This window comes from Acipenser ruthenus, chromosome 39 (assembly GCF_902713425.1).
Source record: "Acipenser ruthenus chromosome 39, fAciRut3.2 maternal haplotype, whole genome shotgun sequence".
NCBI lineage: Eukaryota > Metazoa > Chordata > Actinopteri > Acipenseriformes > Acipenseridae > Acipenser > Acipenser ruthenus.
Window position 1 is genome coordinate 4,869,183 of NC_081227.1, and position 8,524 is coordinate 4,877,706.

The window sequence follows — 8,524 nt, forward strand, 5'->3', positions numbered from 1 at the left end:
GTTTTTTTTTTTAAGCTTTATTAATTTTGATTTGCCATCTTCCTGAAAGCTTGTGTTTAAGCGATTCGTTGCCTGAAAAGGTGGAAAAACAAAAACAAGAACAATTAACATTTCCTAACATGAAAAACACTGTACAGTGTATGATAGAATTGGCATTTTTTTTTTTTAGCATGCACAGGGGAGATGTTGTATTTCTCTCTCTCTCTCTCTCTCTCTCTCTCTCTCTCTCTTTCTCTCTCTCTCTCTCTCTCTCTCTCTCTCTCTCATATATTATTTAAAAAAAAAACTTCACTTTTCTTGTAAGTCAGTGGGAGTCAAATTAGGAACCGGCTAAGCCCTACAGCCCAGCCACAAGCCACCACAAACCACCAGAATCTTTGCTCGGTTTCATAACCGACTTATCCACTGTGTACTGATAGCTTCTCAATTCCTTTTTTATAATAAAGGACATCTCCATAATGTTTAGGGAAAAGCGGAATATGTCTGCTGTCATCCTGTTTCTGTTTTTTTTTTTTTTTTTAATCTTGTAAATCACCCTCAAACAACTGCAACGATAACAGTATCCGTTTCATCTTGTTACACTTTTAAAAGAATAGCATTTCTTAAAGTATTTCCTTGAAATGTTTTTATCTGCTTTCCCAGCACACCCCTAAAGTTAACGTACAGCTCAACTCTTAATGGATACCAGTACCGTTTCACGAGCATTATTAATTGGGTTTCAATGGGAAATCAACGTTTCAGAGATTAAAAATATATATATATCCTGTGTTCAATAAAAGGCACTGTACAGCCAACAAAAACGCTGATCATTTGAGTTATTTATGTTGCACAGGTTAGACACTACATATAATAAATAATATAAACCAATGGTATATTGTGCCGGGTAATATAATCGTTTCCAAAAGCGGGACTCAAACTCTTCCCTGTGTTTTCAATAGTATTTTAACACTTGCAGTTATTGTTTTTCCGTCGCAAAAACACGCTGCAAATCGCACTTTGGTGTAAAAAAAATGGGATTAACCTCATCAACCGCACAGACATCAAGTTACACACTGCTGTGTTGAGCACACATTAAAACCAGCAAAAAGTCGTTCTGAGCTCGATATGTAAAAAAAACAAAAAGCAGATCGCTGAGCTTACGTTTACCTGTTGCAATCTATAACCGCAGCGCTGCTTTTGCATCCGATTCTAATAGTAATTTCAATATTCTAATCATTTTGCGGGATAACAAAAACTTACCACCGCGCGGAGCTGTAAACAGCGTCGTTGCCGTGGAAACGGCTCTACTGGGCGTCACCACGCTCAGAAGCTGCAATGGTAGGCCAGTCTCGCCATCTTAGTAAGGGAATAATTAAGATTGTATTCTACGGAAGTCAAATTATGCTGCATCTCACCTGGTATAAAGCATATTTGAGCTTCGGTTCAATTGAATGTACAGCAAAATTCATGTATGAAATACCCAGAATTTAAGATTTAGTATCAAATCGAGATGTGGAAAGAATTCCATAATGTGTCTAAAGACAAGACTGTGAAGCCCAATGATGACTGATTGTTAATAACTATGGTTATGACAATTCACTTACACCAGTATTGTGGTGTTCAACTACTTAGCAAACCAGCAGCTATTGAATTTGTCTGATCTTGAGCAACAAAGACAGGATTAAGCAATTGGTGTGTGTTATGAGTCTTTTAAACAGGATATGCAGTTATGTTTTCGTTATACTTATCTTCTGTTGCTAGTAACACTAACCATACCAGTGCAAATATTGACACTAGGATAGGTTACTTCCTGTTGCACAGGGTTTGTACAAAGCCACCATTAAAAATAATTTTAAAAAAAAGCACTAAAACATAAATGCTGCTTATTTACATACATAGTGTAAGACCTATTCCTTATGAAAAACATCACAGCAAAAGGATCAGTATTCCTAGCATCTGAATTGTTTATTTATATTTATCATCTACTTCTGGATCAGGTGTTTCTTTCATCTGATCAGAGCAATGTAATGCTGACAGTAGTGAAGATCTGTCTGGGTGGTTGTGTCCTTAAGCTAAGGAAAGAACAGCTTGTGAAGTTTAGTTACAGCTGTTCTGACCAAAGAAAAACTACTATGACAGGACATGCAAAGTAAAACCAATGGAACAGTTTTTGCAATTAAATCAAAAAAAAGTTTATTTGAACATAAAGCATTTGAAATAAAGATGTATAACAGCAGGGAAACAATGGGAGACTTTCCAGAGTTAGGAGCTTCCCTAGATTCCAAAGCATACATTAAACAAATCACCTCAATCTGAAGTACAGTATGTTTGAAATACTGTACTTAACATGAACATATCAATAAGCATAGACAAAAGCTCATTCTTAATAAAAGAGGAGTATAGTTTTTCAGTACTGATAAAGAAATGCAAAAGTTGAATATCCCTTTATTACAGCAATACTAAAATAACAATTCTTTACTGGTCGTCAACTGATCCAAGAGGTATCTCACAATTTAATGAGTTAATCAACTTCTTCGATAGTTGGTCCAGAGGATCCACCTGGAGGTGCCCCAGCCCCTGGGAAACCTCCTGGCATACCACCTGGCATGCCCCCTGGCATTCCACCAGCACCTTGGTACAGCTTGGTGATGATGGGGTTGCACACCTTCTCCAGTTCTTTCTGATGATGTTCATATTCATCCTTCTCAGCAGTCTGGAAAAAAAAAAAAGAAAACTTTTGATTTTGGCCCATCAGTAATTGCATCTCAACAGATTGGACTCAGTATACAACATGGCAGTAAATCAGCGTACAATTTTACATCGGTTAGTCATCTTTTATTAGACCTGTCATATGGCAAAATTAGAACTACATTTGCAACACAAATCAAAATGTGACAAATTCCAAGTAAGGAACACGGAGCAAACACACGCATTTCCTAGAAAAGCTGTGATTTTTTTTCAGCCTACCTGGTTCTTATCCAGCCAGCTGATGACCTCGTTGCACTTCTCCAAGATCTTCTGCTTGTCCTCATCGCTGATCTTGCCCTGCAGCTTCTCATCCTCCACAGTCGACTTCATGTTGAAAGCGTAGGACTCCAGGGCATTCTTGGAGGAGACCTTCTCACGTTGCATATCATCCTCAGACTTGTACTTCTCTGCTTCCTGGACCATGCGCTCGATATCCTCCTTGCTCAGGCGTCCTGTTTAAAAAGATCATCTCATTAGCACAGGCTTTCAAAAGGATTCCATAAATGAAGCTAGAATCAAGCTCGCTCAGACATCCAAGGAAGGAACTTGTGCCATCTTTGGCCTTTCGGCCTCTGGTGGAAACTACGAAAGACTTTGGAATCAACTTCATCACAGCGAGATATTCTACACCAAAGAATAACTTTATAGTATGAAAACAGCTGAAGAGCGAAAGTCAATACCTTTGTCGTTGGTGATGGTGATCTTGTTCTCCTTGCCAGTGCTCTTGTCCACTGCAGAGACGTTCAGGATGCCATTGGCATCAATATCGAAAGTGACCTCGATCTGAGGAACACCACGGGGCGCGGGGGGAATACCGGTCAGCTCAAACTTGCCCAGCAAGTTGTTGTCCTTGGTCATAGCTCGCTCACCTTCATAGACCTAACCGAAATATATTAATATATAACACCAGCTGCTTATTCTTTTACAGAATATTGCCAATGTATCTTTCCAAATTCACATTTTTTTTTCAGAAAAAAAAAAAAACAGCTATACTGAACTGCCTTTCATTTTCTTTCTGCTTATCACATTTACCCAATCAACTATTTAGAGTAAGAACAAATATTGTGCTTTTAAAGTATCTATTCATCTTATTGAAAATGATGAAGACAGTGAAACAAATAGCATAGAAAAAAAATTCTATTTTTAGGGCAACTAACTGAAATATTAAAAAGGCCAAGATTACACGTACACCACAAAAATAACTAATCTCCTACAAGCCTGCGACTTCCTCTTTACCTGGATGAGCACACCGGGCTGGTTGTCAGAGTAGGTGGTGAAGGTCTGGGTCTGCTTGGTGGGGATAGTGGTGTTACGCTTGATCAGCACACTCATGACCCCTCCGGCTGTCTCAATGCCCAGAGACAGGGGAGTGACGTCCAGCAGCAGCAGGTCCTGCACATTCTCAGACTTGTCCCCAGACAGGATGGCAGCCTGCACAGCTAAGGTAAGCAAATTGGTTTAGGCAAACCAGTGACAAGACCCTTTACGAGTTTAATACCCTCATCAGGGTTTGCTAAGACACCCAGGTACTTCTCCTATTTTTGGCCCTTTAACCTCCAGTGGAAACTACAAACTTTACAGTTTCAGGACTGCTTGAAAAGCAAGTGGCAACCACTTTTAAGCCCCATATAATTACCTGCTCCATAGGCCACAGCCTCATCTGGGTTGATGCTCTTGTTGAGCTCCTTCCCGTTGAAGAAATCCTGCAGCAGCTTCTGGATCTTGGGGATACGGGTAGATCCTCCGACCAGCACAATGTCGTGGATCTGGGCCTTGTCCATCTTGGCATCACGGAGGGACTTCTCCACGGGGTCCAGAGTACCACGGAACAGGTCTGCGTTCAGCTCCTCAAAACGAGCCCTGGTGATGGAGGTGTAAAAATCGATCCCCTCGTACAGGGAGTCGATTTCAATACTGGCCTGGGTGCTGGAAGAAAGGGTGCGCTTTGCCCTTTCACAGGCGGTGCGGAGACGGCGAACAGCTCTCTTGTTGTCACTGATGTCCTTCTTGTACTTGCGCTTGAACTCCGCAACAAAGTGGTTGACCATGCGGTTGTCAAAGTCTTCTCCACCGAGATGGGTGTCGCCAGCGGTGGATTTCACTTCAAAGATTCCATCTTCAATAGTCAGGATGGAGACATCGAAAGTGCCACCGCCCAGATCGAAAATGAGCACATTTCTTTCAGCTCCAACCTGAAAAATGTTCAAAGACGAAGTTCAGTACAGAATTTGTTAAGGCAGATTCCAATACATAGTATGTAGTGAGTGAAAAGCAAACATCAGCTGTTCTTAGCCATTAGTATTATATAAGGCAACGTAACTCAAGCCTCCCAATTCACTATCTATCTTTGTTCACAGCTGTTTGCACATGTTTCTTATCCAAGTAAACAAGGTTAATCATTTGGCAATAGTCTTCTTAAAACCAAAAGAAAATAAGTCTCTCGTTCAAGCTTTTGTGCTAAAAGATGAATTCTTATAAATCATTAAAGTAAGATGTCGGACTGTTGCAGAATTACATCTATGTTTGGTTTACCTTTTTGTCCAAGCCATATGCAATGGCAGCGGCAGTTGGCTCATTAATAATACGAAGTACATTGAGTCCCGAAATAGTTCCTGCATCTTTGGTAGCCTGGCGCTGGGAGTCATTGAAGTATGCTGGGACTGTGATAACAGCATTTGTAATAGTCTACAGAAGAAAGCAGAAAAAAAAACACTTAAAAATCCTGTTTGATAGTTATCAAACAGTAAGTAACTAAAACTATGGCAATTAATTGCACCTAACAACTTGTTAACTATTTACCACACCATTATTTACTGCTTCTAGGGGAAATTAGTGCTGCTGACAGTAATTTCTAAAAGAACTGGCATTTTTCCAAACCTCACGCTAAACAAGAACAAACTGCCACGGTGGGATCTTACACAACTGTACACTGCGTGTAATGTACCTGCAAGTGGCTCATGTGCCAGTTCTGTTTCAACTGAAGATAACTGTGAAATCAACTAAAGATCTCCTACATGTACAATGTTCAACTGGTTTCTAAATGTCATTATTATTGTATTAATTGAGACAAAATGCAAGCTATGTACTGAAGCTAGTCCATCATGATCAAAGCTATTTCAAGGTAAATTAATCAATCCTTTCGATTTCATTCTGTACTTTTCTGAACATTGTAATTTTTTGAACCACCTGTATATCTCACATACTTTTCCAAGATATGCTTCTGCAATCTCCTTCATTTTGACCAGAACCATCGAAGAGATTTCCTCAGGGTAGAAGGACTTGGTCTCTCCTTTGTATTCAACTTGAACTTTAGGACGGGTAGAATCATTAATGACTGTGAAAGGCCAGTGCTTCATATCGGCTTGCACAACACCGTCATCGAATTTTCGACCAATTAGTCTCTTTGCATCTGAAATAAAAATAAATAAAATTAAAACTGCAAGCGAGGTAGGGTTTGTGGGGGTTATTAAATAAGTTTCATGAAATTTAGGAGGTCAAGGGAAAGTCACTTCAGTATCTTGTGGGAGAGCGCAGCGCTTTGCAAATATCACCAAGGGAATGGTACTGAAACAGTTAAGTATTCATTACTTCAATGTCCTAGTTCATTTTTTTCCCTTAAACCCAGAATACACGTGGAAACATGTTTCTTCAAAAATTGTCAGGAAACTTTCAAGCAGCACTCGCACGCTCCTAAAATGAAGGAAAGCCTTATTGCACCGAGTGGTGCTGCAGTTCTAACTGCACTAACACTTTGTAAAAGAAGGACAAGCACAGGAACCGAGTCCTGTGGCCAAGGGAGTGGGTCCCAAATCGTGAGGAGAGAGGCACCAACCATCATCTTTTAAATGAGCTATTCTTAAGCTATTACAATTTTGTTTGTATGGATCCAGATGCTTTCAATATAGATTATAACTAGTAGTTCAATCAACTGTATTACTTGCAGCAGGTAAAGTTTATCCACCCTCTGACATTGAAAAAATGAAATCCTGAATGTGAAAGGAGTCAGAGAATGCAGAAATGTATCTACATGTACAGCCATTTTGCTGTTTGGAATGCTATACCTACCAAATACCGTGTTTGTAGGATTCATTGCAACCTGGTTCTTTGCAGCATCGCCAATCAGCCTCTCGGAGTCGGTGAAGGCTACATAGCTGGGTGTGGTCCTGTTACCCTGGTCGTTGGCAATGATTTCAACTTTGCCATGCTGAAAGACACCTACGCAAGAGTAGGTGGTTCCCAGATCAATGCCAACAGCTGTTCCCTTAGACATCTTTCCTACAAAATTAAAAACAATTTAAAAAAATTATACGTATATATACACACACAAACACACAGACAAAATACTGGCATTTTTAAATACATTTGCTTTTGAAAAATAATGCACATTTGAAACTCCACAGTAATGACTGAAAACGCTGTTGCATAACATCGCCGATTCTGGAAGCTTCTTAATGCCGCCTTGCACGACGGGAATGCCCTTGCTTCCCACAACAAGTTTAGACATTTCTTCCCACAAGTTTAGGCTGTTTCTTCTTTGTTAGATTAGTAAATCCGTTTAGAATCACCCTCCTTGTGTTTAGACAGAATCGAAATTTGTAAAACATTAAAGCTTTACTTATTAAACCAAGTACCGTAACTGCTCCGCTGCATGGTGCAAAAAACAACAAAATAAGCCTTGTGGGCAATGAAAAGTAGCATTATATATATATATATATATATATATATATATATATATATATATGCACACCAGAATCACCTCTTCTGGCATTGTAAGAAAATTAACATGTGCATGCACATAATGAATTACGATTATGAACGGTTAAAATGTACAATACCATTCAGATGTTTAATTATGTCATTACCCGTTTAAATAAACCAATTGACGTTGAATTTTAAAAATTCCGAGTCGGACAACTCCCGGTTACAAATTATTTAATCAACCTAAATATGCCTTCTTACTAGCTTAAAAAGTAGTCATAATATTGGTGTCACATTAAAATAAACTTTTAACCTAAAATAACAAAACGTTTTAACTTTATATATATATATATATATTTAAGAAAAATGTACCTCAACTGTCTCCCAAGCAACAGACCTTCTTCTCAAAGCGCTCGCCTCTTACTTCAGGAAGTTAGAACACTGCTGCAGAACTTCAGAATCTTCTAGAAATACCTTAAACCATTACAGCCAATCACCGTTTGAGAATATCACTGACAGCTCAATGGGCGAATGGAAAGCATCCATTGCCCCCCACCCACCGTTAATACAAAACTGAAATCCGAACACTTGCCAATAAAAAAAAAGCAAAACTGCTACGGTGCGGGTGTTGAGACAATCTTCATACTGTACCGCGCATTTGGCTTGTATCCAGGCAACAACAGTTTACGGCTCTGCAACCAAATTTGGGCTGGATTGAATTATTATTTATTTTTTTCAAAGGGGGAGAAATAATTTCGTAGGTGATTAAATATAATTATCCACTAACTGTTTTCAGTCGGTGTTGTTACATTCCCAGTAATGTTGTTGAAACTGACACCCTGGGATCCTTCAAGAAGCTGCTTGATGAGATTCTGGGATCAATAAGCACTAACAACCAAACGAGCAAGATGGTCCGAATGCCCTCCTCTCGTTTGTAAACTTTCTTATGTTCTTATAACGATTAGTAGTAAAACCAAGCAATACATCTACACGCAAAGGTAGATTACAGAGTAATGTGTATAAAAACAGACATGCACATACAACTCGTTACATATGTGCAGATATTTCAATTCGAGTCACGTGTGTATTTCTAGCACTT

General features: G+C 39.2%; 1 protein-coding gene, 1 non-coding gene and 1 pseudogene across 2 annotated transcripts in view; all 3 read right to left on the bottom strand.

Moving 5' to 3' along the window:
• LOC117966649 (jhy protein homolog) overlaps positions 1–1,266 on the bottom strand; it is a 19,301-nt gene extending 18,035 nt beyond the window's left edge. The window contains exons 1-2 of the mRNA XM_059009679.1: positions 1,240–1,266; positions 1–72 (exon numbers count right to left, since the gene is read on the bottom strand). The exon at positions 1–72 is cut by the window's left edge and continues 426 nt beyond it. The gene's annotated coding sequence lies outside the window, so the exon portion shown is untranslated. The remainder of the gene's footprint in view (positions 73–1,239) is intronic.
• Positions 1,267–2,146: 880 nt separating this feature from the next.
• On the bottom strand, positions 2,147–7,932 carry LOC117397063 (heat shock cognate 70 kDa protein-like; annotated as a pseudogene).
• On the bottom strand, positions 3,249–3,345 carry LOC117397276 (small nucleolar RNA SNORD14). Its single transcript, XR_004543797.1, has one exon. It is a non-coding gene; the product is annotated as a small nucleolar RNA SNORD14 (small nucleolar RNA).
• Positions 7,933–8,524: the final 592 nt, after the last annotated feature.